The sequence below is a fragment of the Paramisgurnus dabryanus genome, chromosome 5 (genome assembly GCF_030506205.2).
Source record: "Paramisgurnus dabryanus chromosome 5, PD_genome_1.1, whole genome shotgun sequence".
In the NCBI taxonomy this organism is placed as follows: Eukaryota; Metazoa; Chordata; class Actinopteri; order Cypriniformes; family Cobitidae; genus Paramisgurnus; species Paramisgurnus dabryanus.
This window is the reverse complement of record NC_133341.1, coordinates 50,042,297-50,050,652: the sequence shown is the minus strand read 5'-3', so window position 1 is coordinate 50,050,652 and position 8,356 is coordinate 50,042,297. Positions and strand designations below refer to the sequence as shown.

The 8,356-nt window shown below is 44.3% G+C and overlaps 1 long non-coding RNA gene across 1 annotated transcript; it reads left to right on the top strand.

The window, feature by feature from the left end:
* Positions 1-273: 273 nt before the first annotated feature.
* Positions 274-7,383, top strand: LOC141282255 (uncharacterized). Its single transcript, XR_012336800.1, has 5 exons — positions 274-529; positions 627-776; positions 5,761-5,828; positions 5,949-6,209; positions 6,994-7,383. It is a non-coding gene; the product is annotated as an uncharacterized lncRNA (long non-coding RNA).
* Positions 7,384-8,356: the final 973 nt, after the last annotated feature.

Sequence of the window (8,356 nt, the reverse complement as noted above, 5' to 3'; positions counted from 1 at the left end):
GAATTGAAGCCCAGGCAAGGCAGCAGCGCGGTCATCTCTGACGACTTACATTCCGCCCCATTTACTAGGTTGCGGACACCCTGAAGGTGTGCATGTTACCTGCCAGGCACAGAACACTTCATTAAGTTAAAACACACACACACACGCACGCACGCACGCACGCACGCACGCACGCACGCATATAATAAAATATAAGAAAATAATTCAGGATGCAATGGTCACTGTTCAGCACAGCACTTACTTTCTTCTGTATGTCACTATTCCCTCTATATTATATACATGTTTCACACCCTTCGTTTTCAATAGACAGAGCCAGAAGTGAATTCATAGTTCAGAGTGGATGTTGATGCAAGTTTTAAAGAGGCTTCATATTGACAGACAAAATGGATCTTTGTGGTTGTGTACATAACAGCTTTCTTTCCTTCTTATCTTTATTAGGGCTGTGACAGTGACAGTATTTTACCACCGCGATGGTAATGCACCAATTCACCACTGTGGTGCGGTGGTTTGTGTTTGTGTGAGGGGGGAGGTATATATCTTTTATATATATATATATATATATTGAAATATAAAAATGTAAACAAAGATCAGATATGATGTTTCTTAACAAATGTGTGTGATCATAGGCAGCAATTTCTTTTTTCGCCGGTGGGTGCTCATCACAACCTCAAGCTTTACCAGGCAACGCCAGGTGCTCTAGAGTCTGGAGCGCTCAAAAGCTTTGAAAAGGTGGAAAGTGGCGCAATCACGTTTTCGTGTGAATTGTGAAGTTAAAGGTAATGTTTTTCCTGTGATTTTGATTGTGTTCATGTTTCGTGTGAAAAAAACAGTATTTTTCACACAATTTACTGTATAGTGCTGTTTTCACTGTCCTCAAAACGGGCTGATGTCTTCCTTGTTCTATGAAGTCCCTACTTCAGAAATATGTAACGAGTTCTGATTGTGTAGTTTGTTTAGTGTGTTGTGATTCAACAGCAGCTTAGCTTAGTCAGAGCTAGGGCTGTTATGAAGTTGTATGAGGAACCCAAATGCAGACAGATGTACGAACACAAAAGACTTTTATTATGTACAAAACAGAAAACAAAACCCACGAGGGGGCAAAACAATATAAACAGGAAGACTTAACACTAAACTAGACAGGACACTGGACTAAACTCTGACACTAAACTGGATACACTAAACAATTAACTAGACAAAACACTTGACATATAAACACTAGACTAGACTTGACTCTTAAACAGCGTACTCACAGGTATCTGGAAAACACAGAAACAATGCACAAGCACAGGACAATGAATACAAGAGGATTAAATAGGGTAACAAATCAAGAGGGGAACAGGTGATATAAATCAAACAATAATGAGGAGGATGACAAGGGAGCGGGGTAAAAGAGACAAGACACTGGGAACACGTGGTCTAGTAAACCAATACTGAGACCACGTGAACCCACACAAAACATGGGTCTGTCATGATTCTGCCACAAGACTAGATTAAACAAAGGACAAGATGGCAGAACCATGACAGAATCCCCCCCTAAAGGAGCGGCTACCAGACGCTCCCCAGGGGAACACTAGACATGGGACAAGACAGACTGACAGATAGACAAACACCAAGAAAACATGACAAATATACACAGGGGCAGACAAGATAAAATTACAAGAGGGTTGGGGTGACACAATAAAAACAACAAACAAGGGAGGGGGGGCGGAGGCAAAACAAAGTTCAGGTGAGGAAGTCCAGGTAGGGTGGAGCTGGGTGGGCAAGGGATCTTGGGTTCCGGGGTAGTGGAGGGCTTGGGACGAGGAGTCCGGGCAGGCTTGGTGGGGATCTTGGAGGGAACAGGCTTGGTTGGGGATGCAGACTGGGTAAGGGGTACAAAAGGAGGCAAGGTAGGGTTCCAGGGCGTGGTAGGGGTAGATAAGGGAGCAGACGGGGGCGAGCCAGGACTCACTGGGTAGGGGAGAGAGTTCAGGGAGGACATGGAGACAGTGGCAGGGGACCAGGCAGACGAACAGGATGACAGTGCTGGGGAGGAAGCAACAGAAGGAGCTGGAGAGACAGGGGGCGCTGCGTCCGGCAGCGGAGACGAGACAGTGACAGGGGGCGCTGCGTCCGGCAGCGGAGACGAGACAGTGACAGGGGGCGCTGCGTCCGGCAGCGGAGACGAGACAGTGACAGGGGGCGCTGCGTCCGGCAGCGCAGACGAGACAGTGACAGGGGGCGCTGCGTCCGGCAGCGCAGACGAGACAGTGACAGGGGGCGCTGCGTCCGGCAGCGCAGACGAGACCGGGACCGAGACAGTGACAGGGGGCGCTGCGTCCGGCAGCGCAGACGAGACCGGGACCGAGACAGTGACAGGGGGCGCTGCGTCCGGCAGCGCAGACGAGACCGGGACCGAGACAGTGACAGGGGGCGCTGCGTCCGGCAGCGCAGACGAGACCGGGACCGAGACAGTGACAGGGGGCGCTGCGTCCGGCAGCGCAGACGAGACCGGGACCGAGACAGTGACAGGGGGCGCTGCGTCCGGCAGCGCAGACGAGACCGGGACCGAGACAGTGACAGGGGGCGCTGCGTCCGGCAGCGCAGACGAGACCGGGACCGTGACAGTGACAGGAGGCTGCAGCGGTGGCTGCGCAGACGGCAGGGGCTGCAGCGGTGGCTGCGCAGACGGCAGGGGCTGCAGCGGTGGCTGCGCAGACGGCAGGGGCTGCAGCGGTGGCTGCGCAGACGGCAGGGGCTGCAGCGGTGGCTGCGCAGACGGCAGGGGCTGCAGCGGTGGCTGCGCAGACGGCAGGGGCTGCAGCGGTGGCTGCGCAGACGGCAGGGGCTGCAGCGGAGGCTGCGCAGACTGTGAGGTCAACCCCCTTCTCCTCCTCTTCTTTCTCGGGCGTGGTGCAGATGCGGTGGCAGGTGAGGTGAGGACAGTGGTGAGAGCAGCAGGCTCCGAAGAGGACCCCTCGGACGGCGACTCCCACGAAACCCTTCTCTCACGCTTACCACGAAGGTCAGGGGGCTGGACAGAGCTGGCAGGAACTGTAGTGGTCATCGCTGGGTCCTCCAGCGCCAGAACTCCCACGGTGAGACCCTCCGGGATGGCAGACAAAGGGATGGGACCAGCGGTTCTGGCTGGCTCCCTTCTAGAATTGACCCTGGGTCCAAACAGGAGAGGATCGTACCAGGTGGGACCCGGTTCAAGTACAACAGAAAAACTGCGTCCTCTCCTAGCGCAGCGACGGTACATCCAGTCCGCTGGGTTCTTAACTGGCTTGTGCATTCTGTTATGAAGTTGTATGAGGAACCCAAATGCAGACAGATGTACGAACACAAAAGACTTTTATTATGTACAAAACAGAAAACAAAACCCACGAGGGGGCAAAACAATATAAACAGGAAGACTTAACACTAAACTAGACAGGACACTGGACTAAACTCTGACACTAAACTGGATACACTAAACAATTAACTAGACAAAACACTTGACATATAAACACTAGACTAGACTTGACTCTTAAACAGCGTACTCACAGGTATCTGGAAAACACAGAAACAATGCACAAGCACAGGACAATGAATACAAGAGGATTAAATAGGGTAACAAATCAAGAGGGGAACAGGTGATATAAATCAAACAATAATGAGGAGGATGACAAGGGAGCGGGGTAAAAGAGACAAGACACTGGGAACACGTGGTCTAGTAAACCAATACTGAGACCACGTGAACCCACACAAAACATGGGTCTGTCATGATTCTGCCACAAGACTAGATTAAACAAAGGACAAGATGGCAGAACCATGACAAGGGCTGCACGATTAATCAAACACGATTGTCACGCACATCTCGTCAGTAAAGCTGGTTTCTTGATAATTAATAAATCACCATCAGCTGCTTTCAGATGGAGCACTATTTACTACACAGACCCGACAAAAGGAGAAATCATTGCCGATTATGAATGCGATATTTTCCCTTTTGTCAGTGAACTACGGCTCTGTGTAGTAAATGGCGCTCCATCTGAAAGCAGCTGATGGTGATTTATTACTAATCAAGGAACCAGCTTTACTGACGAGATTTGCGTGACAATCATGTGTGATTAATTGTGCAGCCAGAGCCAATTGAGCTTAGCTGGCGACTGACGTGTTCCTGTGGGCGGAGGTTAGTCAATGCTCGTCATTCAACCAGGAATTAGAGGGCTATAGTACAAACTGGCCGTTCACTGTATGGTTTGAAAGGGGAATATATCGCTTGGCAGTAGGCTTGTTGCGATAGTCGGTGAAACGGTGATTACCGGTGCTTCAGCCTCTCACCGTTTAGATCACCACCGCGACACCGTCTTTCACCGTCGTTTTGATATTTTCTTGTAATTAAATCATTTAGTTTTGTTAGAGAGAGCAAACACTTACAACTGAATGTGTCTGCTGTTTGAATTCAGTGGAGCTGAATGCGCATCATCACAGAGCAGCGGCTGCGGGTGTCAGATTTCATTTATTCCTGTCAGACTGCGGCGAGCAGATGATGGCAGAAGCCGCGTGCTTACCCGTTTTTGTTATAATATACATATATGATGTTTAATATAGGCAAGATCGTTTTTTTTGTTGTGTTTTTCATTAAGAATAATAATAAACCCATCATTCAAGCAGCGCTTTATGAAGGAATAGCCGGTTGCTCTGCTTGGGACTGGCGGGTTCTGTCAGAAGTACCTGCGCACATTGACTCAAGCACTTAAACCAGCTGTTGTACTCGCATTTGCATGCAAATTCATACGCGATTTAACGCAGCGTGCGCAAGCGCTGGATTTAAACAACAGTTGCATCTAATTCAAAAGTGAAAGTAAAATGCCCCTATATAATGCATTTATAAGCCCCTTCCACCCGGTGAAACCGGTATCACCGGGTTTGTCACGCGCTGATTTACCGGTGGGAAAATTCTGTCACCGCAACAACCCTACTTGGCAGTGAACTTAGAGCATAAATAATACCTAAGCTCAAACAGCAACATTACACACATTACACAAGAACTAAATTTGCGATCAGGAAAAACAGTACCTTTAATGTGAATAAACTGAACATATGTGCTTTGCCATTTCGCTGGGTGCTTGAGCCGAGCTTTTGAGCACCCACGGGATTGGCGCCTATGTGTGTTTATTGTAGCACTTCAATCCATGAAACAAAAAGTGAGAAACCTTATTGGGGTTATAATGTTTTCAGCAGCACTAAAAACATGTTCTGATGGTGTACGGGTAGCGCAGATTGATACTTTTTCGCAACCTTGAGTGACCAAGAAATAATATTTTGCCTTTGTTCTGCTCCCAAGCCACCGGGTCATCACTGATATCAGTTGCAAATAGCGCTCTAACTCTGAATCTGCTGGCTGTTTGCGTTCACACAAACTTGAAGATATCTCGCTGGGGGAGATTGTACTTTATATTTTTCATAGTTTCTGACGTGCACGCAACCGCAGGCCGCACTTCACCACCACAGGCCGCACTTTACCACCACAGTGGTTATGAGAACTGTCACAGCCCTAATCTTTATGTATTATGGGTCTTATCATCACTTTTGAAATGATGGTTATGCCCATGAGTTAAAGTTACCACCAACCATTGTAATCCACCACCAAGCTACCATGTTGTAATGGAACCTTACAATATATTTTTTACCTGTTTTGGATTGTAAGATGCAGTGTTTTGTATTTCACAATTTATGTTTTCTTTTTAAAAGGGGCTATGACTTGTTTTTTATTTTTTTATGTGTTTTATATTGTAGGCAGATCACCGTGCAACTTGGTGAAGTCATGTGTCTTTCCAGATGGCCAAATCTGTACTCCTCAAAAAGTAAGGAAATAATAGTGTCCCATGACAAAAAATGGAAACATTCTTAATTTTTTTTAATAGTTGTGCTTGGGCCACAGTTTTTTTATGTTTTTGTACAAATGAAATATGTTTTTTTTTCAGAACTTTATTAAATGCCATGATAGACAAGATGAGCCTTAAGAGGAGATTTGGGAAGATGCTGTTTCATAAGTCTTTGCTTTGCCAGATTATCTGTGGCAAGTTTGTAAAATCTATATTAAAAATAGGACAAGAATATCTCCTAATCAAAATGTTTTGATCAGGTTGGGGTGTCTGCCAACGTGATGCCTTGCTGGTCTGGTTTGAGTTTGAAGTCTCTCACAGACCGTCCAGAAGGTCTGGAGTCCATCTTAGCTTTCATTGGTAAGTGACTGCACAAGAGGCTGTTTGACCCACACGTAAGGTAAACAGTCAATGTTTGCTTTGTTTAGCATCTCAATTTGGGGGGGGATATAAAGTCAATATCACCCAAGTATTCAGACCCTTTACTCTGTATTTAGTTAACACACCTTTTGAAGCAGCAGTTACAGCCTCAGGTCTTTTTGGGAAGGATGCAGCAAACCTTGCAACACCTGGATTTGTTTTTAAACAAACAGTTAGAAGCACCATTCACTTCCATTGTATTCTTTTATCCTGCTATGGAAGTCAGTGGTGCTTCTGGTCAGTTTGGTTACAGACATTCCTCAAAATATCTTTGTGTTCATCAGAACCCTTTAAGGTGTAGAAACATCAAGACCAATAGGAGACACCTGAGCTAAATTCCAGGTATTGTTGTTGGAAAGGGTCTGAATATGTATAATGTAAAAAAATATACATTTGCAAACGTTTCAAAAAACGTTTGCAAATGTAAAAAAATTTATGAGGAAAAATGTAAACAATTGCAGTATCATGAAAGAACATAACAAAATTGAAAAGTGAAGAGGGTCTTAATACTTTCTGAATGCACTGTAGATGATCTTAATTGAAGCTCATTGTCACATTTGTAAACACAACAGCTTTCTTCCTTCATCAGCTATGCTATGTTTCTAGTCAGACCATTAAAGAACACACATCTTGCCTTCATGTGCAATAACTTTTTTTATACATGGCCTAAAAAACATAGCATTTTTGACAATGAAATAACATGCGGTTTGTTTTTCCTCTTTAGATGCTGTCATCATATTTTAAGTGCATGAGCCAGAATGGACGGGTGGTGGTGGCCATAAGAAGACCGTCAACTAAACTAGGGTGACCATACGTGCCATTCTTCCTGGACCCGTCCTGTCCAGTCTTTTGGAACTCGTATTTGTCGACCGCATACGTCACAGAGGATTATTATTATTATTACAGAAAAGCAACCGTTACATTTAAAGGTAAGAATGAAACTACGATTGTATATCTTATGTTTTTAACTGAATGGCGTATGCGGTCAACAAATACGACTTCCGGAAGACGCACCGAAATCCTGGACGGGATGCGTCCGGGAAGAATGGCACGTATGGTCACCCTAACTAAACCAACAACAAAATTCACATTTGCAGTTATAAATAAAATGACTTTTAAACCAGATTTTGTTTTCTTATTTTATGATTTCATTCTATATTTGGAATATTCCATTTTTGCACTACTAACTGGAAACTGTTTGAAAGAATGTGTTTTTATTAAAAGACAAATTTCAAAGGTGAATCATGCCGGCTGGGATATCAAAATAAATTTAAAATAAATTTAACTTTTCTGGCCTCTTATTGCTACCTGTCCCAACTTTTTTTGGAATGTGTAGCTCTCATGAAATCCAAAATGAGCCAATATTTGGCATGACATTTCAAAATATCTCACTTTCAACATTTGATACGTTATCTATATTCTACTGTGAATAAAATATAAGTTTATGAGATTTGTAAATTATTCCATTCCTTTTTTACTCACAATTTCTACAGTGTCCCAACTTTTTCTGTTTTGGGGTTGTACAAAAAATAGCTGAATTTTATGTTTTTAGATTTACTTATTTATTATATATTGCACAGTGTCACTCACATTTGTCAAAACCTTCTTTAAATAACTAATAAATTTTTTAAAGGAAAATACCCACTAAACAAAAACACGTCCAAAAGACGTCATTATAACGTCTTTGTCTACCGTTTAAAAGACGTCCACTGAGTAGCCAGAATGAAAGTTTTTGCAACGTCTTTTTTAGACATCTTTTTTGTGTTGAAATTAGACGTCCTACTGACATGCTTGTTGAATGTTTAAAAGACGTCCAGTGGGGACCCAGAGAAAACGTTCATTTAATGTCTTTTATAGACGTCTTTTTTGTGTTGAAATTAGACGTCCTACTGACATACTTGTTGAATGTTTAAAAGACGTCTACTGGAAAGCCAGAGACAACGTTCATTCAACGTCTTTTTTAGACGTCTTTTATGTGTTGGAATTAGACGTCCTACTGACATGCTTGTTGAACGTTTAAAAGACGTCCAGTGGGGAGCCAGAGACAAAGTTCATTCAACGTCTTTTCTAGACATCTTGTATGTGTT